General features: G+C 49.2%; 1 protein-coding gene across 1 annotated transcript in view; it reads left to right on the top strand.

Annotated features, from left to right (window-relative positions):
- The first annotated feature begins 6,313 nt into the window (after nucleotides 1–6,313).
- The window catches only part of HTR4 (5-hydroxytryptamine receptor 4), a 142,082-nt gene continuing 122,135 nt past the window's right edge, over nucleotides 6,314–26,260 (top strand). The window contains exon 1 of the mRNA XM_074884035.1: nucleotides 6,314–6,427. The gene's annotated coding sequence lies outside the window, so the exon portion shown is untranslated. The remainder of the gene's footprint in view (nucleotides 6,428–26,260) is intronic.

Raw genomic sequence — 26,260 nt, 5'->3', positions numbered from 1 at the left:
CCTGCCTGAGCCCTGCCTGACACAGCTGGTGGTCATTCATTCGAGCTAGCTCATGGAACCCCTTCATTTCTGCTTGTGCCCCCGTTTTGAGCTCATTTTCCTCTGAGATCCCCATGACTGCACTTTACATGTGTGAACGTTCGAGGGAAAGATTTTGAAGCTTCTAGGCTCAGGTGCCAGAAGAGAAGACGCTCACTTTCTGCGAGAATTTGCAGTGGTTAACCTGACTGCAAACATCTCATTCAGCCAAGCAAAGAGGAGAAAAATTACTTGGCTTTAATTACTTCATCTTCAAAAATATTTAATAAAAGAGGGAAAATAAATTCAGGGGGGCTTGTGGGCATCCTGAGAGCAGAAAAAGAGGTAAAATTAATCCTATCAATAATCCATGATGAATGATTCACTCAGCTCTTTTATTCACAGTTGCATATAGTTATCCTTATTCACGCGGAGATGAAGTACTCATGGAAATATATACAGATTCATATGCATATAAATTGTGAAGCCCAGCGAGGGCTCCTACGCAGCCGGGGTTACAGCTCAGCGTAGCTCACACATCGTACACGGCTGCACGGACCTTGGTCCTGCTGGGCTGAGCACAGGTCGCAGAGCACCCACCGGGCTCTTCAGAGCCTCAGGAGCTGCTGCACAGACGCGTGCCAGGGCTTTGGCTCCTTGCCGCTTGCGTTTTCCCAGCAAGTTCATCCATGTGCTCTAGCAGGGATGAGGAAGGGAAGGGGGCTGTGTCACCCTCCCTCCTGGCAGGGGGGACTTACAGGAAGAAGGGCTATAAGGCCCAGTGTCCAGCATGCTCCATGCTACCTGGTGGGAGAGGTGATGTTGGTGTCCCCAGCCCTCAGCTGCCTCCACACAGCTCCCCTGCACTGCGGCTTCCCTCTCTTTTGCCAGGTAATACCAGAATCTTTTCTCTGGTTTCAGTGTTGTGGTCCCAGTTTCCCGGCAGCAGCAGCCAGTGCCTCCTGCAGTGCAGAAAGACAAACACCCGACCGCCCCACGGTGCTGTGAGACGAGAAGCTGGCTCCTTTCAGCGCTGGGGGGATGGCAGGAGGCAGGAGATGTATTTCTGCCTCCTAGGCAGGTCTTTTTCTTTCCAAACTTCGTTGCAGGAGAACAGAACCAAGTGGAAAATTTTCATTAGAAACAGAATTTTTAAAAGCCGGTTAAAATGATGAAAAGTTCTGTCACATTTCTGTGGTCTGTGGAGAGAGGATTGAGATGGCCCAGGACTTTGAGAGCCTCTCCCAGGAGGAGTCAGAGGAAACGCCAGACGATGCTGAAGAGCAGAGGACACAACCCTGTCAGACACCGCCGCAGCTTGGGGAGCACCACGGTGCGCGCTCGAGAGGAAAAGCCAAAACGTACACAGAGCCAGCAGCAATGCCAGCCTGTGAGGACAAGCCTGCGGGGACAGACGTGGCTTTACTGGAGGGAGGAGAAGAGGCAGCCGAGGAGGGCACAGCCCCTGCACAGGCTCTGCCTCGTGTCCGCCCCAACAGAGCTACAACAGCACCAGCGCTTCTCCAGGTACCCATGCTGGCTCAGGCTGAGGATGCTTTATTATCTACTGTCATTTCACCTCTCTCCTCCTTAAGTTTCTGATGGATTGTTTAGTAGTTTCCAGCTCACAGACAGTAAATGTGGAATTCATCTCCAAAAAATTTGTCTCCCATAAAAATGAATGAGAGACTTGTCCCTCGATATCAGACTTATTTAATATTCCACCTTGCATGACTGGAAGCAGGAAAGGGGTAGGTGGTCTTATGTATCTCTGGCCATTTAAAAGCTGGGGCTGTGTGGTTGATGGAGAAAGAAGTTTTTGCAAAAGACAGCTCAAGCCACCCATCGTGCAGGGCCTGCCCTGATCTCCCAAGGGGACCCTCTGTCCCGCAGGCAGCTGGCAGCTACCTGGCCCTGCTTCAGCTCTACCTCTCCGGCTGGTGCTGACATGGTTGCCCCTTGCTTTGGTTTCTTCTTTGGTTCCAAGATAACAAAGGGTCACTCTGAGAGGGCATTTCAATGCTTGCAAAAAAAATTTCTGACCCTCAGATGAAACCTGAATTAACGATGTCTGTATTACCAACAGTGATAGTTACACTGTTAGAAACGAATGCAGATGTTCACCCTTAAAGCTAAAAGTTAGACCTGCCTTGAACTGGATTTGAGAGTCATATATCCAGGTAGTGTCATACATAAAGCATGGTGAATAAATCAAAGTGCTTGCAAACAGTGAGATTTCATGCCACAGATGTTGGAGTTTGATTATTTAAAGGCTTGTCTGTTTACATATCACTAGTGTGACCCTCTTCTTTTTGATCGTTTCAGTTTTGAACTGCTTCCCACCTTAGCTCAGGCTGAGCACTTTTATCATGTGTCTGGGAACCTGGATGCATGGCAGTGCTGTAGCATCCAGAGCACTCCCTGGACTGAATAATGAATAATGTAAAGAAAGGAGGTGGTGACAACAGTGAGACATAACTCTAAGTAAGGATGAGCACTAAATCAGCTGATGCGGTAAATCAGATGTAGACCAGAATTTTCCGTCTGCCTCACCTCTTCACAATGGACTGGGATCCAAACCACTGAGAAATCCGAGGTGTTCAGCTACCGCATCTGGACTTTTCAGCTTAGGTCTGGGTACCAATAGATGCTGTGGCCCAGGCAGAGTGCTTACTTCAGAGGTAACCTCCCAGCGAGAGCGGGGAACCTTGCATTCAAAATGGAATAGAAAGAAAGAAGTTGTTCCCCAGCAGAGTGGGAGGACTGCATGATCTAATGGCAGGTATAAACCTAAGAAACTTAATTTATTTAGACTCTCTTTTTAATAAAATCCATCCCACACAACTGGGCAAAGGAGACCATGCTGTGTTCAAAGGGAACATGCCGTGCACACCAAAAAGCCTCTCTGTTATCTCCCTCTCTCTGTCTTATAGCTGTGCCTGAAAGCACAGCCAGTGATCTAAAGCAGCGACGGAGTTACTACTGCAGAAGCGAAGGCAGCGAATTCCACTGCATAGTGACTGTGATTCAGTCTTGATGAATCACTCAGCCACTTTTTTTCTCAACTAGATTTTTGGCTTTATTATTGTTACAGAAGGAAAAAAAGGAGGAGGGGGGGAAAGAAGAAAAAGCACTGCCTTATCTCCCTCTCTAATCCTTTCCAATTTTTCTTCTTAAAAATTTAATTAAATTTTTGGAGACATCCCATTCAGGCTGAATAAACTCTTTGATAATCCTGGAGGGGGATCTGCATTAAAAGGAGGTGTGATGTAATATGACCAAAACTGATGACAGCATTAGGGTTCAGCATAACCTGTTCTTGGGGTTTAGAAACACCCAGCAATGAAAGGGTCTTGCACTCTGCCTCCTCCATGCATCAAAATCTATTCCCCACTTCATGGTTTGCGCCTGGTAAAGCAAAGAGAGTACCAGGATCCTGAGGCCAGGGCTGCAGAGGAGCAGCGGCAGGCAGCCTTGCTCTGCTCAGGCACTGCTCACATTCGGGTATCTTTACTCAAGGGGCTCCGTTTTGTTCAAGCTTCTGCGAATGACTCCCTTGACTCTCGATCCACTCGGCCCACCCTGCAGACAGAAAAACACTTTGCTGCTGTAGGTTTTGCCTGGATGGAGAGATGGCTCGTATATACCTGGTACTCGTGGTGTAGAGTATTACTCTTCCAAATACTGGTGATACGGGCACCCCAAAGGGACAGGAGGTGAGGAACTGGGTGGCACAGTGCAACCAGGACCCAGTGCTCGTGCAATGGGTGGGTGCAGGCTGCGATCGCTGTCCCATCTCCCAGCAGGACATAACCAAACTCCTGCCAGCACAGCATTGTTTATCCCTGGCTCTAACCTCTGGGGCTGGGGAGATGGGGGCCTAAGATGTCAAGACCCTCCTCTGACTGCAAGATTTTAATCCACCTGCTAGCACTCAGGAGTTTGCTGTGGTGCCAGCAGGAAGGGGACTGCTCCGTTCTCTCTTCCATCACTCTCTGGTTTGACGGATGCAGATGAGCAGCTTTAATCCTGACCCATGGCGCTGCTGGTCTCTGATCCAGTGAAGCATTTAAACACCTGCTAGGAAAGCGCATAAACCCTTTTGACTTCAGTTTGCCTGCTCATGTGCAAACTGCAGCATGTGCTTGGCTTAGGGCTCTGCACTCTGATGTTTTTCCTTTCATGCTATCAGTCGGGCTTATTAGTAGCTGCTGCTGGAGACCCTGACTCAGAACAACGGTGAAGGCAAGTGAGAAGCTGTTCCAAGCACTCAGATCTTGTCAGAAAGAGCTACAACTGCTTGCTCCATGAACAGACATCAAGCCACATATATATAAATTTAGTGTTAAAGCTAGAGGCTATAATAATGAGTTGCCCAGAAGGCTCACGTTAGTACTATGGAGAAGAATATTAAGGCAAAACAAAATTGTTTCAGGAACGCTTTAACTTCCAGTTTGAAAATGACCCATCTCAGCTCCACCCAGACCAGCCTCATCCACTTTGTCCTCAGTGGTGCAAGTCTGAGAAAAGTCTATGACAAGGTGTTTCTTCATGGATTTGATCCCAGTTTTACTTTTCTTAATGTTGTTCTTTATCTGTCTTTCAGTTACTATAGTGATGAACAAATGCATGCAACAAACATGAAGCCTGGCAGCCTGGGAAGGCGTGTTTGCCTGCAATGGCTGAAAATACCGCCAAATTTTTTGAGAAATCACTTGGAAGATCTTTGCCAAAAACCCTCAGATCTTTAAAAAATGGGTCCTAGCAAACAAGTTGATAATAAGTTGTGTTTAATATACATTTGTTTTTTGAAACTTTATGCATCTTGTCAGCAAGCAACATGTATTGCAATTTGTTGGGTGCTCTGGTTTCTCCTGCATCTACACACCATCGGAGATGTCCCTTTTCCAGGTGCAAGGACCTAAATTGTGATTAAAGGGCATGAAACCGACAGCTGCAAAGCAAATTACGTCTCTGAACCTGTGTGTACTCTGGATCACCACATTCCAGTGCAGTTCTGCTCCGAGAAACAACAGGCTGAAGAGCTCGCAGTGACAGCCCTCGGGGTGACCCACAAAGCCCGAGAGACGTTGTATGAGCGCAGCAGTCTGCCTGAACCCATGCCATGGATCTCACTCAAGTCTCTTGGAGTCAAATCTGCCGACGCTTGTAGCCAGAAGTTACATCAAGACGCAGAGGCCAAGATGAAGGGCCTTGCCCTGTGGATTGGGTTTCAATTTGTGAGTTATCCGTACCAGCAGTGGCTGTGGGAGTGTTTCTTAGGGCACAGCATGGAGACACATAGTTACACAGAGGGAATGGAGGACCCTCGTCTCATGCAGACCTGGAGGTACTGGTGATAGAGGGAGTGCAGCTAGACCCTGGAGCTGCAGCTGAGGCTGAGTGCTGGTAGTTGGAAAAATATTGCTTCATTTCCAAAAGCAGGTCTGGTCAGAAATCTTCCCTGCAGCTGTCAGTACCGAGCCTCATGTTTACATGAGATGTTTACAGCCGTTTTCCAAAGGAGAAACTGCACAAAGGCACTGTAGCTTGAAACCCCCAAAGTACAAAATGCAGATCTAGATGTGGACAGTGAGCACACCTGAAGATGGAGCTGCTCAGATCCTGCCTTTATGCTCAGTCCAATAATGACTGAGGTATTTTAAAATTTCAGATGATGAGCTGGTTGTGGTGTCCACCCCTGCCAAGACTGAGGTTTAAGGGCCACAGGGCCAGATTTTCAGCTGCCAAAGCTCTCATCATGTCAAACGAACCGGGCTGACACGGCAAGTGAAAAATGCGCTTGCAGTGTGGCTCCGCTTCCCTTCCGCTGTTTTCGCACGCAGACAAACACACGCACAAATCCCTGAAGTTGGCTTTAAAAGCCGAGCGAGAGAGAAGCATCGGAAAGTCTTTGCCAGGATCAAGGCAGACCTGCCCTTCCCAAAGCGCTCAGACAAAAACTTGGGGGACCCGAGTCAGAGCGCTCCGGGAGGCGGCCCGGTGACGGGGCTGCCGGGGGTCGGCCGAGCCCCCCCTCCACCTGCGGAGGGGAGCGGAGGGCAGAGGCGCAGTCTCCCGGCCCGGCCCGGGCGCATCGCGGCGGGACGGACCCAACTTTCCGCGGCGCGGGGGCGCGGGGCCGGGCAGCGCCTCCGCTCCGCTCCGCGCCCGGGGCGGGGCGGGCCGGGCCGGGGGCGGGCGCTCTCCGCGGCCGCGGAGCGGCGGGGCGGGGGCAGCGCCTCGGCAGGCAGCGCTGCAGCCCCGCGGGCGGCGGGCGGAGAGCGCGGCCCCCCCGCCGTGTACCGCACCGCCCCGCACCGAGACCGGCCCGGCGGCCCCGTCCTGCCCCGCCGCCCCGCCATGAGGAGGCGCGCCCGGGGAGCCGCGGGGCTCCGGCTCGGCGATGGTAAGGCAGCGGCGGGGGGCGGCACGGAGCGCACCTTGCCCGGGCCGGCACAGCGCGGGGCTCCAGCGGCGGCGGGGGGCGGGGGGTCGGGGGGCGGGGGGTCGGGGGGCGCTCCCAGCCGCGCCCGCAGCCCCCCGCGCCTCGGCGGGCACCGCGCTGGGCGCCCGGGGCCGCGCTGCGCCCTCGGCTCCGAGGAGCTGACCCGAGCGGGCTCGGGTCCGGTGTTTTGGCACCATCTTCGCTCGTTTTGTGCCCGTTGCGCCGCTGCGGGGCTGCGCCCGGGGCACCCGCGTGTGGCCGGGTCGGTTGCGAATGGCCGGTGCGGTAACGGGAAGAGGGGGCTCGCCCCGCCGGGGTGCGGGGGGACGCGGCACCTGTGAGGGCGGCTTCGGCGCAGGCTGGTGCGGTTGTGTGTGCGGAGGGGGCTGGAGGGCAGGCTGGCGGGGGGCTGCCTCCGCGGCCACTCCGGGGGGGTTTGCGAGCCGCCCGCCAGCTTCGGTGGCACCGCGCCGGGTCAGCCGGTGCGTTCAGCGGCGTGCGGGGATCGTCGGAGGGATCCGCAGGGAGGCGAGAAGCGTTATTGCGGCTGGGACGGAGCAGGAGCTCCGTGCCGCTGAGAAAGTTGCCAGCAGAGAGGCTCCTCGGGCTCTGCAGGAGTAGGAAACTTCACTTGAGTAGACACTGAGGAAGGTGTTTTCCAGGACCGAGCCGTGGGGGTCCAGACAGGTCTGTGCTCGTCGTGTCCCAGGGTCCACAGTGCGAAGCTCTCCCTGTCGCCTCCGAGCTGTCCAAGCTCTGTATCTGTCCCGAGCTCATGTTGCAGAGGCTAAGCCTTTCATTGCTGCTGAACACCGACCTTGCTCAGACTTTTACTCCAAAGCCGAGGAAAGTTAGCGGGAGTCCTGCTCATGTCTAAGTGCTTTGATTCAGGTACTGGGAGTGGAGCCAGTTTGTGGGTCTGACGCCAGGAGAGACGGAGCTGTGTCTGTGAGTGAAAAAGTAGTGTCATTTCCTCAACCCCCCGAGGCATCTTTCCTAGCTCCAAAACAAACTTCCCCTATAGAAACTTCATAGAAGGGTGAGTAATTAAATCATTACACAGCTGCAAGTTTCTGCTGCTTCAGGGCAGCGAGGAAGGAGCTAGCTCCTGGTTTGTCAGCTTCACGCTCCCAGACCAGTGGCAGTTGGTCTGGACTGTGCTTTGAAGTGTGTGATGTCATTATGACTTCATTTCTTTTAAAAAATAAAATACTTTTAATGGGAATATTGCCCTCTGTTTCTTGAAGGAGAATGATTTTCTCTATCCCGTGTTAACAGCAAGTTGACTATTTTTCCTTGGCATGGCAAGGGCAAGGAGATGACTTGGATTTTGTGGTGGTAGCAGCAGATGATGGCTAGCTCGGCTGAGGTCAGTCTCCGGGGAAGGCAGCTCGGGATTTGCGGCAGCCTCTGCAGTACCACTCTGCGGGGGAAGACCAGCGGTGCGGCAGCCGCAGGTGCGCCCACCCCTGCTCCCGGGCAGGGGGGACCCGGGGACCCGGCTCCCCGTGGCGTTCCCACCAGGAGGGGGGGACTCCTGTGATGTGCAAGGAGCAGCAGCAGCAGCCTTCCTCTCCTCTGAAAAGGTCTTTGCTGCTTCTTTTCTCCAATCCCAGCCTGACCTCGGCACTGTCAATACTGTCCATTAATGCCTTTGAAAAACAAACATATGAGTGAACCTGAGTGTTTGCTTAAATAAGAAGTACTTACACACTAAGGTATGTTTCTCTTATTTCCTTAAACAGTCCCCTACTGGGGATAGACAGAAATAGTTTAATTTCCCCAGGACTTTGTAAACACCGATTTAAAAGTAAGAGGAGCAAGTGCACCGACTGCGCTTGTTGGCTCATTAAAGCCCTTTAGGAAGTCTCCGAATCGTACATGCAGCTCCTCTGCGCCAACTGTGTTCCTGTGAGTGCCATCAGTGGTTCTCCGCCACCTCCTCCTCCCCGTCCTCTGGAGCCAGCTGGCACGCCTCGAGTTTTCCACGTTTGCTCCCCTTTTCCAAGTAATCCCTATCGCCAGGAAATCTGAGGCAGGACAAAGAGCAAGGTACTCCTCCAGGTAAGGGTGTCTGCCAGCATGGGTCTAAGTCCTTTGGGTGAGAACGGTCTGTTCGGACCTGGTGGAAGGGGTTGCCGGATGAATGCAAGGGAGGTACTGCTTGACATGGGACAGAGGACTGGAGGCAGCGTGTGGTGAGAGGGGTGCTGAAGAGGAGGAGATGGGGATTCCCCAGCTCTCCTTTGAGGACACCTCAGGTCTCTCCCACTTTCCACACTCCTCTGCTCCTGGGCTGGAGACAGCAGGAGGCAGTGCCTGGGCGGATGTAGAGGACAAGGGGGAATGCAGATCCCGGTGCCATGGTGCACTGGGATGGAGGAAGGAGCTGAGCACCTTGAGGTGAGGACCACAGTGTCCTCTGCAGGGACTGACCACACTTCCTGCACAATTCTCCCACACTGTAGGAGCAGCAAGCGAAGGGTATGGAGTGTATGCTAAGAAGGTGCGAGGAGGCAACATATTGCCTTGCACATCTAACTGTCACACTACACAATATGGAAATATTCATTGTGGGTTTGTGTTTGAAACCAAAGCTGTCGTTTGAGTGAAAAGCAGGAGAGTGCCGTCCTTCCAACACTGGCTGGTGTACAGGAGCGGAGAAACGGGGTAGGATTGCCCCATGCTTGGGTTTGTTTGCAGCTGCAGATGCCCAGCTTGTGTAAATGGAAGTAATCTCAGTAATTTCATTGAGGAGCTGCGCTGATTTAAGCTGCCTGGGGATCTAGCACAAGGACTGCAGTGCATGTTGGTATAAATACTGAGAATTCTGGGGTGACAGTGTGCCAAGTTGATAGACCCTCCCGTGTCAGGGCATGACGATCACTAAGCCTCCTGATGGTTAAAGAAAATCTTCCCTCATAAGAGGACTACTAATTAATCATCCTCTTATGGCTTCCCTAGCCCATTTGCTGAAAAAGACACTGACAAGTGCCAAGTTAGGAGACCATCCTCTGTTCTGATGTTGTTATTCCTGTGCTTCATTCCTCTAGTAGTCTCTCAAAAAAATTTCCAAGTCTTAAGAAGACCAATACACCAAAGTAAATGGTACAGACGTTTCTTTGGAAACCTGGTTGGTTGCTCTAGGAAGCAGAGTTTTTCACTGTGAAGACTAATTATAAGCATGCTGAGGAGTAGGGGGACCCTTTCTGCTTGCCCTGCACTGACCACCAAAATTTTTTCCCAACTGAGCTCAGTTGGTGATGGCAACTTCTACCTTCAGGCCTGCACTTGTGGCCTACACTTGTCCTCAGCTGTCTTATCATCTCGTTTCTCCTCTGCGCTGATGTAGGAAAAAAATTGTGTGGCATCATTTCTCACCATGCATGAATTACATCCAGGGTGGGAAAGCAGGGCAGTTCCTTCGGGTCTCCAGAGGACTGAACACCAGCATTATTTCCTGCTCCTGCCTCCTGCGTGTGTGTGTAGAAAGGAAAGGTGAAACGCACGTTTAGCTTAGGGCCGGCTGCAGCTCTGAGGTTGCTGCCACGTGGGCACATGCGACCGCTGGTATTTAGCGGGGCAGGCTGCATTTGTGGAGAACCTTGTTGTGGTGCAGTTTATGGGGAAGAGGAGGAAAGTCCTTTGTTGCTTTCACATTTAATCTCCTTGCACTTCTGTTTCCTGGGGTTCCCTGTTCTCCCTCATGCATTTTGTTGTGGGGCTGCCTTTTTCCTGAAAAAGCTAGTGGTTGTCAGCATGAGCTAACCTTTGCCTCAGCTGGTGCAGAGGGTGAATTACCTCCCACAGGAGCCTTAATGTGTGGGTCAGGAGATGGGAGAGGGATGAGCCATATGCTTGTTCTCTTGGCTAACACAAAACCAAAATCAGTATTTTCAAAGCAGATGACTTTAATCTGGTCTTGTTGTGTAATTCCATTAGACTTATTTTTATTAGAGCAAATAATCTAATTCAGGCCCCTCCTCAACCCTAATGCGTTCGAGTGGCTGCAGACACGTGGGTTACAGTGAGAGACACAGCCAGCAGTGCATGGTGGAAAGCAAATTACTCTGTAAGAAGACAAATTGAACTTTGACAATTTTATGTGATTAGGGGAACAATTAGAGAAAATAGCTGGAGGTGCACTCACCCAGTGGTTTGTGCACTGGTGGAGATGGGTGGTGGGGTGGCAGCCGCTCTCCAGGGTGAGAGTCATCTCTGACCACAGGGCACGGTGGTGCTGGGGTGCAGTGACAGCCCACCTGAGTCCTGTCTCCAGCCTGGGATGGGAAGATAATGGTGAAAAGCCACTTGCTGACCTTCTGCGCTGGTGATGCTGGGGTGTTTTTCCTGTGTCCTGATGCAGGCAGGAGGGTTTGCTTATTCACAGATGATCTGGGTTTTACAGAGCCATGGCTTGGTTTTGTCTGGTGCAGCAGGGGTTGGATCTGGACCTGTTGCACAAAGTCAAGCAGGGAGACCATTTTCTTCTGGGTTCTCCCCTTTGCTCCCGAGATCCCTGAATCTGTATTTCACAGAGCTGAGACAGGAGTTCAGTGCCCTGCCTTCAGTATATCCCATCCCCACCTACTCCACCCTGCCCTCATCTCCTCCGTCTGTAAAGGTACTCACACCCACAGTATTCTTTAAAGTCAGTGAGCTCTGCGTAGGCTCAACACCTCCAAAAATCAGGTCTGCATGGTCCTACTCCCATTCCCGGTTGCATCCCCACGCTCCCTCTGCCTCCCTCCCTCCCTCCCTCACTTGGTGCCTGTCTTCTGATCTCTGGCTGGGCGAGAGTTGTGTTCAGCCACACGCTGCAGAGCTGAAGTGGCGGTCGATGGCTACCGTTCAGCGTTTGCATTGCAGCGACGCAGCTTGCAGCCGCAAGCACCAGAGCTGCTGTTGGCTGCGGCGGAGCAGGAGGGTAAGGGCTTCATCCCAGCTTAGAGCAAGCAAAGCAAAGGGCCAGTGTGGGTGACGGCGGGGCACTTGCTCAGCCATCTGCTTGGGCTGCGTTTGCTCAGAATCACATTGCTGTGGGGCTCGTTATTTTCTTTGACTTTTTTTCTCCTGTTTCAGTTTGAGATGGCACAGACAAGTTTTGCCCTTATTATAGTTCCCATGGAGACAGATTTGATGCTGTACATTAAAGGGGGGTGAGGCACAGTCAGCTCTTGTCGGGGCCAGCAGTTCCCCCTGTTCCTTTGCGTGGCATCTCTCCCAGTGTGAACCCAAGCTCAGGGTCCTCCTCAGGTTCTTTGTCTTCAGAAACAAAACCCTAAACCATGTCTTCCTCTGTATTTTTTGTGTGTGGGACACAGCAGGAATGTCTGACTCTTGCTGCTGTTGGGCTCTGGCACCCCTGGGGGCGCCTACCCTGTGGCTAGTCCTGCCTGAAGGTTTCCACCTCTGTGCTTTAAAGTCCTTGAAATGAGTAAACTTTGACATTATCCCTTTCAGCATCTCAGCAGCCACTCTCCTAGCATCCATGAAAAGCTTACATTACTGTCTTCAGATGCGGAAGAATTAATTTGGACTGATGGATGGCAGCAAATGAATCCATCTATTTTATGGTGTCCCATGGCTGCTTTAACATGAGGAAGGTGCAGATGCCACCATTAAAGCCTTTCTCAGAGGTCTCCCTGAGAGGATGTTTGGATCCATGCATGAGTCCTTGCTCAGCAGGCAAGAAGGTGTCCTGAATTGTCCTGACTGTAGCGGGGCACCTCAGCTGAACGAGAGTGTGTACAACGGGGCCCTTGTAGGGAAGTGATTGGCAAGGTGAGATTCAGGCTGGTTTCATATGGACCAGAAAAGTTGGAGGAGAATTTTTGTGGCAATCTGCTGAAGTGCTGGCCTCTTTTATGGTGTGCCATGGCTGCTTTAACATCAGTGAAGTTAAAGCTGCCACCATTAAAGCCCTTCTCAGAGGTTTGCCTGAGAGGACTTGAAGGATGCAGCTGATTTTAGATGAGTCAAAGCAGTGGAACGTACTTCGTTTTTTATGGGCCATGGGGATGTTAAAAAAACAAGTTTTCCCTAACAGGAAAAACTACCAAATGAAGTTTTTATCATTCAGCAGAGAAGAGAAAAATGAAATAAAATAAAACCGCCAAACCAGTCAACATTGTACCTAGAAAAATAAGGGAAGGTAATGCAATGAATATAAATTAGAAGTTACAACATGTAGGTGTCTTGATAAGGGAGACTTAAGGAATCAGTGAAATAGTAATGATCAGGAGGGTTAAAGATGAAGAGAAAACATCTTTCAAGAACATTAGGAATCAACAGAATCCACTGGAATACATCCAGTGTAACTTCTTTGTTGGGTTCAAACGATAAGAGTCATAACAGGAAGAGAGAGCGTTAGATTAAACTCCAGCATACGGGTTATTCTCCAAACCACCTTTCTCCCTGGCAAGAAGTACTGTCTGCCATTGCTATCACCAGACTTCCAGGTGAGAAAAAGTATTGGCCAGGTAGTCAAGGGGCATAAATTGTCATAATAAAACCTTGGTCTTAACCTAGTGCGTTTTTTACTCTGTGCACTTTACTGAAGACAGCAATGCTGTTATTTCATTCTTTTAGACAGGATGCTGAGAGAAAATGGGACTTCTCTAAATCAGTGTTGGTGATTAGGAGCAGGACCAGGTATAAACCCCCATTCTGTAGAGCCCCAGCCGCTTGCCTGTGGTTTAGCAGTGTCCATGGCACAGGTGATCTGCTCTACGTTACTGTGGCACTGCACTGATTTATGCCAGTGGAAGGGGGCTCATCCATGGAAACACAGATCCCAAAGTTGAAAATCGTACCCACTCTGAAGCTGACAGTAATACTATCACTAATTTAATCTGTGGATTTTTAAAGCCAGAAAAGGACTTCTCTGATCGTTTTGTCTGCTCTCCTACCTACAAAAGAGAGACACAAACAAAAGAAAAACTGTAGCTAAGGAAATGTCTTCATGATTAATTCCAAAATATCAGATGGGGAATAATAAAAAAGAAATAAACCAGTTGTTTAATAGTAATAGAAGACAAAAAAACCCCCAAACCCTGTTTAAATCCTCATTTGACTGTGAGGATTTCTAAACAGCCAATATAACAGTGTCTGGAAGGACAGAATTAAGGGAAATGATTTCAGGCAGTGGTCTGGCCCCTTCTTTGCCTTCTTGGGGCAAACTCCAGGCTGTTCCTGGGAATTTTGTTCTGTGAGAAGACACATGCTCTTCTTCTGGTTGGTGCAGTGCCAGGTGGAGCGCGTATGGGGAGAGAAGAGAGTCAGGGCTCGCTGCTGGAGAGCAGACCTGGCATGCTGCACTGTGCCTCACTTTATGAGCACGGCCGTTCAAATTAACAGGGCACCTTGGGAAGTGAGGTCCTGTTTGCTGGGCAGGAGATGAATAGGGACCTGTGGGAAGAAGAAAAGGGGACGCTGGCACTGCGGCATCCCCGGGGGTGGGCAGGTCACTGGAGGCTGAGCGCGCTGCGGAGGAGCTACGTTTCTGGTGTGAGTGAGCTCCCAGAGAGGAGCCAGCCTTCTGAGCCACCCTCCTGGGTGGTGATGCTGTCCTCCCTGCCTGCTGGGCAGCTCCTTTCCTTCACTGCCTGCCCCGTCCCTGGTGCACTTTGTTGCCACCGTTCACACGGGGATGAGATGACATTTAAACCAAATTTAGTACAAATGTGCATATGCTAAGTGTTAGAAACCAAAAGGTCCTGACAGACAGTTGAAGAAAAAACTGTCTGTATTGAATGGATTCCAGGGCTTACTCTGAAGCCAGTGTTTTCTGGCATAAAACCAGGAGAATTAACTTATTGCCATGGGAATGCTGTCCGCTGGAGACACGACCTGCTTGATGTCTTAGGAGGATATTGCAGGTCTGTGCTGCATAACCTTAGGTAAATAACTGGTATCCTGCTACTGCCAGTGAGAAGAAATAGGAGAACTTTGATGCTTCAGCTTCTTGCTTGAAATGTGGCAGGAAGAGCACAGCAGCTCCCCAGGAGTGGTGGGTGCTGCTTGTCCTGCAGGACAGCACTCTGCATGCCCACGCTGACAGCTGGCAAAGTGGAGCTGCCAGGTTCACCTCACAGCGTTGTGTTATGCCGTGAAGCCCTAGAGCAGGCATGGGAAACAGAAAGTTTTCTTGGCTTCTGTAGGCTGCATAAACCAGTAAATACTCTGATGTGTACAGCCTTTGTGCCTGGAGGGGCAGAAGAGGGAGGAAGTCAGAGGCTGGACTGGGAAGGTAGCAGGTGACTGAATATTTGGAGCTTGTAGTACCCTTCTTAATTTTAGGAGATTGCTAGAAAAATAAATATTTTCTAGAAAGAGAAATGTTGGGGTTTTGGGGGTTTTTTTGAGAAAGGAAAATACAGTCAACACACTGTGGGACACTTGTACAAGAGACTTTTCGGGCTGGATTTGCTTGTGATATGCACTGCTATGGGTCACCTCTCTGACCTCACTCCGAGGAGGGTGGCTGAGAGTTCGGTGAAAGTAAAACAGGACTTGTGGCAGGGAGACCCACTGTGCAAGCACAAAAGAGCCAGTTGCTTGAAGGCAGTTGCTGCTGGTGGAAGATGAAGTTCCCTTTCCCTTTCCCCTTCTCCTCTTTGCCTTCATCCACTTTTCATTCCAGAGTTGTCCATGTTCTTGGATCTGACTTTCAGGTCATGTTGCACATGGACCTGTTCGCAGAGACACAGGCAATTCAGCATCTGCAGCTTCAAAAATCTTTCAGTAGGCACCAGGCTAAATACTCCACCCTGTCTTTTACCGTAGGGGCATGTCAGAGAAGTGCAAAGGAAGCCTCTTCCTGCTGGTATGAGTTTAAGAGCTGTGCTGGTCAGGGGAAAATCACAGGAGTTGATTAAAAACTAATTGCAAAGATGCTTTTTATGAGTGCATGATTTTTGCTGCACTCTGCTTGGCTGCATTATCTTATTGATCAGATCCCTTCTATTATAACTCACGAAAGGAAACAACCAGCCCTATCTGCACTTCTGTTTACATTTAATAAAATAAAGCAAGCATTACTTGTACTATGATGATTAAAAAATAACCAGGAAAGTAGGAAATCAGAGGAAGAAGGGAATTTCCTTTCTTCTGCCCGTTCAGTTCAGGTTTTCCCTGATCCATTGAGTAACCATAACCACTGAGGGAAGTAACTACTAAAAGAGAGGAGAAAGATGGGCTCTGCAGGAGACACCATGGTGTGTGAGACCTGTGGGTGACAGTCTGTCGTGAAGTCAGGGCAAAGTGAGTGCAAATATATGTGAAGACCTATATGCAAGTTAAATAATTAGCTTGTAGAAGAAAAGTATGTCAGGCAGTCAGCACTGAGCTTTGGCTCTCTCCTTTCTTGTCCCCATCTCTCCTCCTTCTTGTATGCATTGGCATTGCAGGGCCTTGACTAAATTCCGCTTAATACTTGCAGCAGTTCCTTGAAGCAGGAACAGGGTGTTGTGCTGTGGAGGGAACGAAGTCAAACAATTTGCCCAGGTTAGCCAAGGATACCTAGGGCAGAGCAGAGACTCTGGTTCTGTCTTTCCATAACTAAAGCTAGTCACTGACCCCTGAGACCCTCCTGTGTCCATAGCTGTGACTGTCCTCAGTCTTCCAGGGCTCTTCCCTGGGCAGCTGCTGGAACACCTTTCCAAAATGCCGTGCTTGCACCAGGCCAGTTTCTCTTTGCATCCTCCTTTGTACATATTAAAGTGCTCCAGTGAGGAATATCTCCTTCCTCCATGGCTCCCTAGAGCATCAGCCCTTGTCCAGCTCTCTCTTAAACTGTATTGGCCTACAGTGGGTATGAGCGTGTCAGTTCAGTTTTAGGTCAGGCCCTACAGGGACAGCAGAAGGAGGAACATGGACTCAAGTCACTGGGGATTTTGCAATTCAATGCAACATGTGTCTTCCATGTGATGTTTTTGGGGTCATAACCTTGCGCTTTCCTGGGTGTCTATTTTTGATTTATATGGGCACATTAGAAATGCTGACATTGGGATTTGGGGTGGTTTTGCCTGGAATTGTTGATAGCTTCTTCAACAGTGACTTAAAATTTTTATTCTGAAATTATCACAGTGGGAGGTCCACAGTGATGTTTTACATTGCAATGCCATGACAACGGGATGCCAATAAACTGCCGTTAAATTCACCATAGTATCATTGTTTGGTGTATAAAAGCTGGTTGATAAATACACATTTAATGAAAAAAATCTCCTACTTGGCAAACTGTGCTTCCAGTGAATTACATGGGAGGCATCAAAGGGAATTAGGGCTCTATTAAGGTCTAGCTTCTTCAAGTTAACTATTTTTTAAAAAGGATTTGGGGCAGGGACTTTTTTCAGTGTAAGAGCTGAAATCATGAAGGTAGAACTGTCAAAAAAAAGAAGACCTGACTAAGTGTGTTTGCATTTGAAATGCATTAGAGCTAGCTGGCAGCTTGAATCCTGAAGTTGGACTCAGCTGCAAAATTATTAGTCCAACCTTCCCTACCCAGATGGAGAGGGAAAGATCAGAATACTTGAGAATCTTTTTCACCCCTTCCCTCTCTGTTAAATGAAGATTTCCCTTTCCCTTGAGCTACCATCTCTTGTTCCATTACATTTACCGTGCAAGGGCTTAGTCCTGAGCCAGGCCCACTCTGCCAGGGATGCAGCCCACCATCCCTTTAAGCAGGTGATGCTGCTGGAGCTTCCCAGTGAGGACCGTGGTGGGTACTGGGATAAACAGGTCTTTGGTGGAGCAGGCAACTGCAGCTCACACCATCCCCTTGATCATCCACCACCATGGTCTGGAGCAGGGCTTTTCTCATTGTATTTGAAATGAGTCATTATTCAGGCAAAACTCTTGGAAAGGAGGTGATGCTGCCAGTTCCTGCCTCCCACTGGTCCATGAATGGGGCAGAAGAAATGTGTAGATATGGCTGCTGCTGGGCACGGGGACTGAGGCGATGGGGGTGCAGGAGCTCTCAAGTGGTGGGAGCAAAGCTTGTGTCCTTTCTTGTGAGTTCAGAGAGGTGTTTGGGAGCATGTGTTTGCTCAGGGAGGATTTTGGGATGGATCCTGCGCCACTGCTTCTGCCATCCTGTGTACATGGGGAGGTGGCAGCTGCTTCTCAGCAGCACGAGTTCCCTCCTACCTCCCTTCACAGGGTGTACCCATGTGTATGGTGACCCCCATGTCCAGGACCCCAGAGTTTATTTTGCTCAGCCAGGACATTGTCTTGGTTTTGCTTTAAAGCTCACAAGGTTGCAGGGACCAAAAAGGCACTTGAGCTGCCTTTAAGAGAGGAAGGGATTTTGGGCTAAGGAGATAAGGCAGGGAAAGCTCCAGTGCACTCCCTGTTATCATTCATACTTTGCCAGAATGATGGGCATTACAATAACTAGGAAAGGTGGTAAATGAAATAACACCGATAGCAAATATTGGCAGGGAAATGCTGGTGAAAGAGCAAATGCTGCACCTCGATGCCAGGAGATGGAGACTATTAATACTGAAAAAGATTAGATAGAAGCAAGGGTGTTGCAAGCAAGGGTGGATTTTGATTTGGGCTATTATCCTTCAAGATAGTAAATGAAGGAAAATAACATTTGGCAAATTGGATTTCAGCTCTTACACCAGCTCTAAGGCAGTGCCTTGAGATTTTGCCAGAAGACCCATCTCAGGAAGTTTTCAGCCTGGTTTATAAACTGCAGAGATGATGAACAAATCTCAAGTGTCTGCAGGTCTGCCCAGGGATGGATTCTTACTGCAGTTTAAGCGGGAGACTGCGTAAATAGGGGAAGAATTGAACTTAACCATGATGTCACAGAAATTTATTCTGCATTGAAAAGCTTTGGTTACTTCTACCCAGGGAAACTTCCATTTTTGGATATCGCTCGGGAATCACATTTTCCTGTCTTTAAAACTGTCTTTAATCTTTGGTGAACACTGCAGAAACTAATAGACGGACCACCTTACAAAGGGGCCCATCCCAAATCCCAGCTTTCCAATGCTTTATCATTTTATCATTCAGTTTTGCCATATGCAACAATCTACCTCAGGCCTTTATTGAACATCACCTATTTACAGCCATCTCCACAGATTTTTGCCTTGCTGTGATGATGCTTTTGCACAGGACTGACCGCTTAATCTCCTCTCCCCCTACCCTTCTGTTCACACCAGCCTTGCTCTTCAGTGTCTGTGCTTTGTATGCTCACATCTATTATTGGGGAGGAGGCCGCTAGCAATAGTAGTACATAGCTATGACTATAATAATAGCGGGTGTCCCAGAGGCACAGTCAGTTCATCACAAAGGTGGGTTTATGGCAGTGCAGACATGGGTCTGGATTGCTCTGGGTCTCCCTTTGCTAGTTCTTCCTGGGCTAAAGTGCTGAGGGCAGAAGGTAAAGGAGCTCTGGTTTGCTGGGGTTTTCTGGAACGAGTCGAGGCATTGCTGAGTAGTTCTAGAAAAAGGTAAAAATTAAAAGGTGGGGAGGAGGTTGTGCAGAGCATGGGCTGCGTATGGCTGTGCAGAAAACTCTGAAACCCCCTGGAGGGATGAGTAAGTGCTGGGACGTAGCAGGGGAGATCCTCAAGCATGGCCTGTGAAGGGGAAGCTGTTCCTCTTGAACACACAGCAGCTTTCTTAGCATCTCTCACACTTAAATTATCTCAGGGAAAATGTCCCAGTCTAAAGAGGGTTTCTGAGCACATCTTTTGCCTAGCAGTGCTGAAAGCATTGTGAGGTAGAGGATGAGAGGTGGACAGGGTATGGCCTGAGCCAGATGGTGCAAGTTTATCTTCCCTGCTCAGTCTCAAGGGTTTGGACAAGGCTGCCAGCTTTGTCTTCAAGGAATAGTCTTCAACTTTGCTTTAACTCCATTTGGAGGAAGAGCTTTTAATTCCAGGACAGACTTTAGGGTTGTCTTCTCTAAAGGACAGCACTGGGGACCCAGCTGGCATCTCACATGTTTCCAGGTTCCTCCCATTTGCAGTGCTGGTTGGGTGTCAGGGTGTGTGTTCAGTAATCACTCTGAGCCAAGCCTGCAAACCAGGAATAGTGAAATTTGCTTGGTGAGGAATGAAACAGGCTTTGAAAGCTAATTTGTGTTTCAGGTGACTTGTAGTTCTTGGGTAAATTCAATAATTGCAGGTTTTGCATTTGATGTAACACAGTCCCAGACCTTCCCTGTCTTCCACCTACTCTCAGTGGCCCCCCAGGGAGGATTTTGGAGCCCTTGCCTTGGTGGGTGGTTGCTGTGGAGGGTGAGGGGGCACAGCCCATGTACTCCTGTCTTGCTTTGCTAATCCCTGCGCTCCACTGCACTGCCAGAGCCAGCACTGCACTAGGATTCCCTTGGCCAAGCAGAAGGGCAAGGGAAAGGCTTGTGGCGGATGAAGGGTTATCAGTAGCCAAGCAATCCTGCTGCGTGGCACTTTGAAGATTCGGGCTGTGGTCTGTGAGCACGCTTCGTTGTTTATTATCAGCAAGAATGGTAAAGGTGGCAGAAGACTGACTGCCTCTCTTTGGCTCATCCGCGTTTATCTGCATCCTGAGAATTCCCTGCCTTCCCCTCTAGGCATTGCTGCTTGACAGATGAGCTGTGAGGTATTCTGGGATGTTTGGCTCTGCAGTGTTTCCCAGTCAATTCCTTTCTCTTCCCCAGTCACATCCCTCTTCTTTAGCAAACATCTGATCCTTCACCACTCTGTGGGTCCCTGGACATTTGTTATTACAGCTTTTGTTTATTTAAAAACAAACACAAAAAAATTAGCAATGAGAGCCCAGATCAAGAATCCAAAAATAGGGAACCCAAGAGAGACTGAAAGCTCTAATCTTGGCACACAAAAACATTTTTAGGTGATGAAGACTTAAAAAAGTCCGGCTAAAAGCAACAACAGCAAGAAAAGCACCCCAAAGACATCTGCAAAGAAAAATGACAAACACAGTGCAGACTGATTATCATCCTTCACTGAAGCTCAAACCGCAGGCAAAAATAGTGTCAGGCATGGGACGCCGCGCAGCATAGCTAGCACTGCATCAAGCAGCCAGCGCAGCGAGATGGCACGGGACGGACCTTCCTGGCTCCACATCACTGCCTGCGCCTCCCGCCTCGCTCCTCCAGGGAAAGTGTCCCTTGGTGGGGCTGTACAGGCACAGCCCTGACCCTCGGCACCCGGTGATGGCAGCCGGGGCCAGATGCGAGGCTGATGGCAGTCGCTGCAGTGCAACTGAGTGAGGATGCGGAGAGGGAAGAGAGGATGCGTTTCATCTCCCCAGAGAGCTGCAGCACAGGGAGAGGCACGCAGGATGCTTTCTGCAGCTTTCCCTCCCCCTTGTCACAGCCTGCACATGCAGAGGTCTGCCCTGGCTGCTGGCCTGCCAGCTACAAGAGGTTGTCTTCCTCCAGGAGTTTGTGTCCAGCCCGCTTCAGGTGGGCCTTCGTGCCCCCATGAAGTACCCATCGACCTCCATGTCCCAGGGTGACCTCCCCAGAGTGACAGAGGGAGGGGGGTGTGCACCACATGGTGGTGGAGCTCATGGAGGAACCTGCCTTTAAATGAGATTTTCTTCTCACTAAATAGGGAAACAAAAGATGGGTGGTCAACACCGAAAAGGATTTATAATTTAAGGCCTGGAGAATTTGTAGGGGTTGCTGTGGAACACAGAGTAACACTAGTTTCCTCCTTTCGTAGCAGTGAGATGGATTATCCACATCACTTGTGGAGACTTCGTGGGGAAAGGTCTTCATCCCTTCAGCTTTCCTCTGGCTGTCCCTCTACAAGACCATTGCTTAGACAGTAAAAACCTAGCTAGAGTTTATATTCCTTTGCCCCTCTGCACTTTTTAAACAATGAGTGAATTAGGATTTCTATGCTACTTGGCTAAAGGAAGGCAGGGGCTCCTTATCTGCTCTGCTGCTGTGTTGTTAATAGGGGAGGCACTGCCAGACTATCTGGAGCCTCTTCTCTTGTAAACTTGTCTCCTCGTCTATCTGGCCTTTGCAGAAGCCCTTAGTGGTGCTCAGAACAGTTGAAGGAAGAGTGTGGTCCAGGGAACACTGTCTTCCAAATTCTACAGTAAACAGCTGTATGTGAAGTTACGTCTTAATGTAGTTACGTGTGGTAAAGCTGTGCTCCCATGTGAGGACAAATTCAGGCTGACGACACCGAGTGCCCCGTCAGAAACACAAAGCACCAAGTTGTTGCATGCCCTCTCTCAGTCATCTGAGTTTGTCAAAACAGTCTTAAATTTAATGGTTTTTGTCCTGGCAGGCTATGTGCTGGATCAGGTATTGTGTGTCCTCCAGCCAACGCAGCGCTGGGGCTGGAGTACAAGGCTGGCGTAAACGTGGTGTCATGTGCTTGGCCATGTAGGGAGGATGAGATCATGGGCTCCTATCTCAACATCAAGATGCCATTTTCACTGCCGGGCGTGCACACATCTCATATGAATGAACATGAAGCCACAGTCATACATCCAGGCTTGATTATAAATACAGACAGTTTTCCTAAACAGATTTTAAGTTCGCACTGCGTCAGGGTTTCTGCTGAGCTTTCCCTAGCACGTGGCAGGCTTTCCCCCAGGGAATCAACTGTGTCTGCAGAAATCTGCCACTTCCACTGGCACGTTGGATGTGTGATGGGCTCTGCAGTGTGCTATGCTTGAATTCAGTCATGAACCATGAAAACTTGCAGGCAGTCACTATGAGCATGTAGCTCTTGGTGACACGTTTTCATACCCCATGTGGCAGAGATGCACATGTCTCCTGTCAGGAATTGGGTGCAGAGAGTTTGCTTCCTATCAGCCTCTGGTGGAGGTCAACCTTATCACACCTGAGTGCCCACATCTCCTGACTGAGAGGTTATGAAGATAGATTGAGTGCAAAACTCAGAAATACCTCTCCAGAGACTTTCTCTAGGACTCATGCTGTATTCATCACAGAGTAACTGTTGGGGAAGGATCTTCACATGAAGATTGATGGACCTGATGATGATGAGCTGTGCTTAGGCAGGAATCACTGACTGCACAAGACGTGGATGGAGAATGATTGGTTAGGAAGGTATTGCATGGGAAAGGACATGAAAGTAATACGGAGAAAGCAGGGAATCAATAAAAACCACCAACTAATGCTGATAAAGAGCAAACACAGTAGCACATTCATACAGAGGAATATGACGTGTAAGGCACGTGTAAGGAGTCCTTCCTCTCAGCACTCTTTTCAGGTTTGGAAATTGCATTTCAGGAAAGGTACGGGAGAGATCAGGGAGAGTTCTCAGAAACCAGCAGGAGAGAAGAGCAGAGCTGGGGCAGTCTGGGCTCTGTGTCAGCACCGCCAGGGATGGATTCGTGGTACTGCTCTTCAGATGCAGGAGTGTCTGCAGAAAGGAGAGTAATGAACAGATCTCAGTGTCTCTTGGGGGTAGGAAAAGAAGTCACAGCAATAAACTGCAGCAAGAAAGATTTAGAATAGACTCTAGAATAATCCTTACGTGTACTCCCCCTGGCAGACTGCATAAGGAGAACATGGAATCTCCATCCCAAAATGTCATCTACAGCAGGTTAAAATATAGTTGGGTCTGATTAAACAGCTCCTCAGGGTCTCTCCCAGCCTTTTTTCTGCATCTGATTTTTCTCTCCATGGCCTAAGAATCTGTTTTACAGTCTGTCTGAAGAGAAATATGGAGTTGAAACAACTAAATGACAGACCTAGCAGATTTTCTTGGTAGTGGGTTGGTTTTTTTTTAAGTAACAAATGTAAACTTCCTGTGGGGAAAGTGTTTTCAGTGTAATCTGGGTTTTTTGTGAAAAAGTCAAGATCACAAAGAAAACTCATGGGGAAAACATGCTTATTTACTGGATCTGCTGAGTTGATGGTGGGTCAGAGGTTTTACTGGATCTGCTAAGTTGGTGCTGACGAAAGATTTTGATGCTGTTTTCCATTAGGATGTTCTTCCTTCAGATCAAAAGCATGGTTAAATATAATAAATCAAAGATACAGATAACAGGAGGAGATTGTCTCAGTTCAGTGTTTCCTGCTTCCCTGTACAGAGGCACTTTATGCTTGTTGCCACGGGTGTTTTTAAAAAGGGTACGTTATAACCACAGGTACTCCTGCCCTCTTTCCCGAGTGCATCCAGGATGCATATCCCAATAGGTCTTGGTGCTTATTCAGCATACGTTTCCTAGCAGCTTCCCCCTCCCTGTGAACCCAGATCTACCCAGAAGGTAGAGAAACAAAGGCAGACCTAGTGCATGACAAGGGTTAATCTTATTTGTGCCGCTCCTTTTCATGGTGGGCTTTGGCAAAGCCATTCTTCATTCTGCCCTCAGCTGGCTCCTGTCCCAAGGCAGGTCAGAGCCACTGGCTCGCTCGGGGAGCAGGTGGCTGGGGGGAGCTGGGGGCTGTGGGAGCTGTGCTGCACCTGAGACTGCCAGGGAAATGCTGGGGAGCAGAGCCTGGGCACTATTTGTTCAGACAAGATAAATGCCATGATATATGACTTTTCACTTCTCTCTCTCCCTCTAAGATGGATTTTATTTTTTTTTTTATGTTCACCATCATTCACTAAATACGGGGCTTTTATGAGAACACATCTCTAATTACTATCATTAGTGACATATGTGCAGACGCAAGGTTTTGGGTAGTCACCAATCACACCACTTACTGCTTATTGTAATGTCCCAACACTTTCCCTCCTCCCTCACCATTCGAAAGCAATTAGCAGGAAATTCAGCTGCTGCCTGAATGGACACATTTTCAGCAATCTTCCTTAATTCTTTATTTACTGTAAAATAAGCAGGAAAAAAAAAAATGCAAAATCAGTTCCTGTTCCGAGGATGGATTAGTTCTCTCATCACATCTCAGAATCTCTCTCCCCTGCCCTTTCCCCAACTGTATCCCAATTTCTGATGAGCTGTGATGAAAAGCAGGCAGGAAAACATCTGATTGCTGCCCATGAATTCCTCGAGTGAACACGTTTCAGAGGTAGCTAGCGTGACAAAAGCTGAGCTAGTCTCAATCAGCACTTGGAGCAGTGACTTAGTGACTTCTACTAAGTGAGCTGAAACTTCACTTCTGGATCATTCATAGCAGGACCTGATGTAATTTCCTGCCATGCAAAGAGAAAATTAAATGCCCAATCTATTACTTTTAATAAGGAGGGGTTTTAGCAATGGGCGTGGGATGCAGCGAAGCAGTATCAGCAGTCTCAGCAGACTGGCTGAGGCAGGGGGAAGCAGCAGACTGATGGAGAGGGCAAAGCGAGTTGGTGTCTGCTGTATCGACCCGTATTTCCCTCTTTAAACAGAGCCTTGAACATCATTGCTTCAGGAATAAAGTACTCTCTGCTGTGAGCACAGACATCAAAACCTGGCCTCACAGAAAAGGGATGTCAGAGATCTCACTGACGTTTTCTTTTGATGCTCCACACAGTTGAACGAACAGTTCACAGGTCTGTGCAGTCGTGGAGTTACACCTGAGGGAGCATCTTCCCTTGCTTTCAGAAAACAAAGAGGGGATGGGGAGGAAGATGTCTGTGTTGCTGAAAAGCCTTAAGCCAGCTCTGGATAACTGAAAGGCTCAGAGGGCTCTTCCCAGCTTTCAGCCTGCTCTCCATTCCCTCCACCGCCTTCACTCCTCAGCTGGAGCAGGAGAAGCAGGAGGAGGAAGAAGAGGAGGAGGAGGAGGAGCAGGGCTGCACCACACACAGGGCTGCACCGAAGCAGGGCTTCAGGCTGGCACCAAGGGTTTCCCGAGGGCTTCCGGGGGAAAATTTGGACCATGTTTGTAATCCAGAAAGGCACCTCTGGCTGTCTCTGCTGAACAGAGGAGAGCATCAGCTCATTTTAGATTTGCCTTTAGACATGAAGAAGGCTAGGTCCTTATTCCCAAGGCAGGGAGGGGGAGAAGAGTTGTTTTTCTGAATGAAATACATAATTTGGAGTTAGGCATCTCTGGTTTATCCTCCCAACTCTGTCTCAGCCTCTGATGTACACTCCTGACCGCCCTTCTCCTGGCTGTTTGGCCAGTCTGGCAGTGCTCTGAACCTTACACTGACAGGTAGGGGTTGCTGTTACCACTTGCAGCTGATTAAAACCCTTCCAAAAGAGTATTACTTTTGTTATAGAAATGCAAATAGGAGGCATTTTGATTAGCTGTTCTCTTATCACTGGTGGCTGTTTAACAGGGTTGTCTTGGCTAGAGCTTTGTCCTTTTCCTGACCTGTGTAACAGGTCCAGGCAGGTCCTCCTGAGAAGGGCATTATTCCCCAGGCATGTTCCTAACCCTCCACCAATCAACAGTTTGAGTTATTGTAATTGGAGTAGCTGAGAGAACTGTATGAAAAAAGACATAAACGGTTTAAAAAAAAAAGGCACCCCGGAATGCCAAAGCTCAGACCCTTCATGCCTTGAAAACCTTTGGACTGCAGCTGTAAAATAGCCATATCACCATATTGCTGGATAACTTATCAGTGTATTAATGCTTTATGGGCCTTCTGTCTGTCTCGTGGTCCCCACGGAAAGATTGGGGAGTAATTACCTAAAGCTTGTTACCTGTATGGCTTTTGCATGTGACCACATGTACTCCCAGAGAAGGTGCAGAAATTAAACTGGTTTGGGGAAGTTTGTTCAAATGGTGCCGATGCATTTGGAATCTCCAAGGTCAAGGGTAGGAAGCACGTGGGCTAAGGTCCAAAATCGCAGTGAGACACATGCACAGATCATGGTATTCATAAATTCACAATTCACGTGGCTCTTAGTCACAAGCAAGAGCCCTGCCCAAAACAAGCTGTGCTGCAA

This window comes from Strix uralensis, chromosome 14 (genome assembly GCF_047716275.1).
Source record: "Strix uralensis isolate ZFMK-TIS-50842 chromosome 14, bStrUra1, whole genome shotgun sequence".
NCBI lineage: Eukaryota > Metazoa > Chordata > Aves > Strigiformes > Strigidae > Strix > Strix uralensis.
Note: the sequence above shows the minus strand (reverse complement) of the source record. Positions and strands in the feature narration are given on the sequence as shown.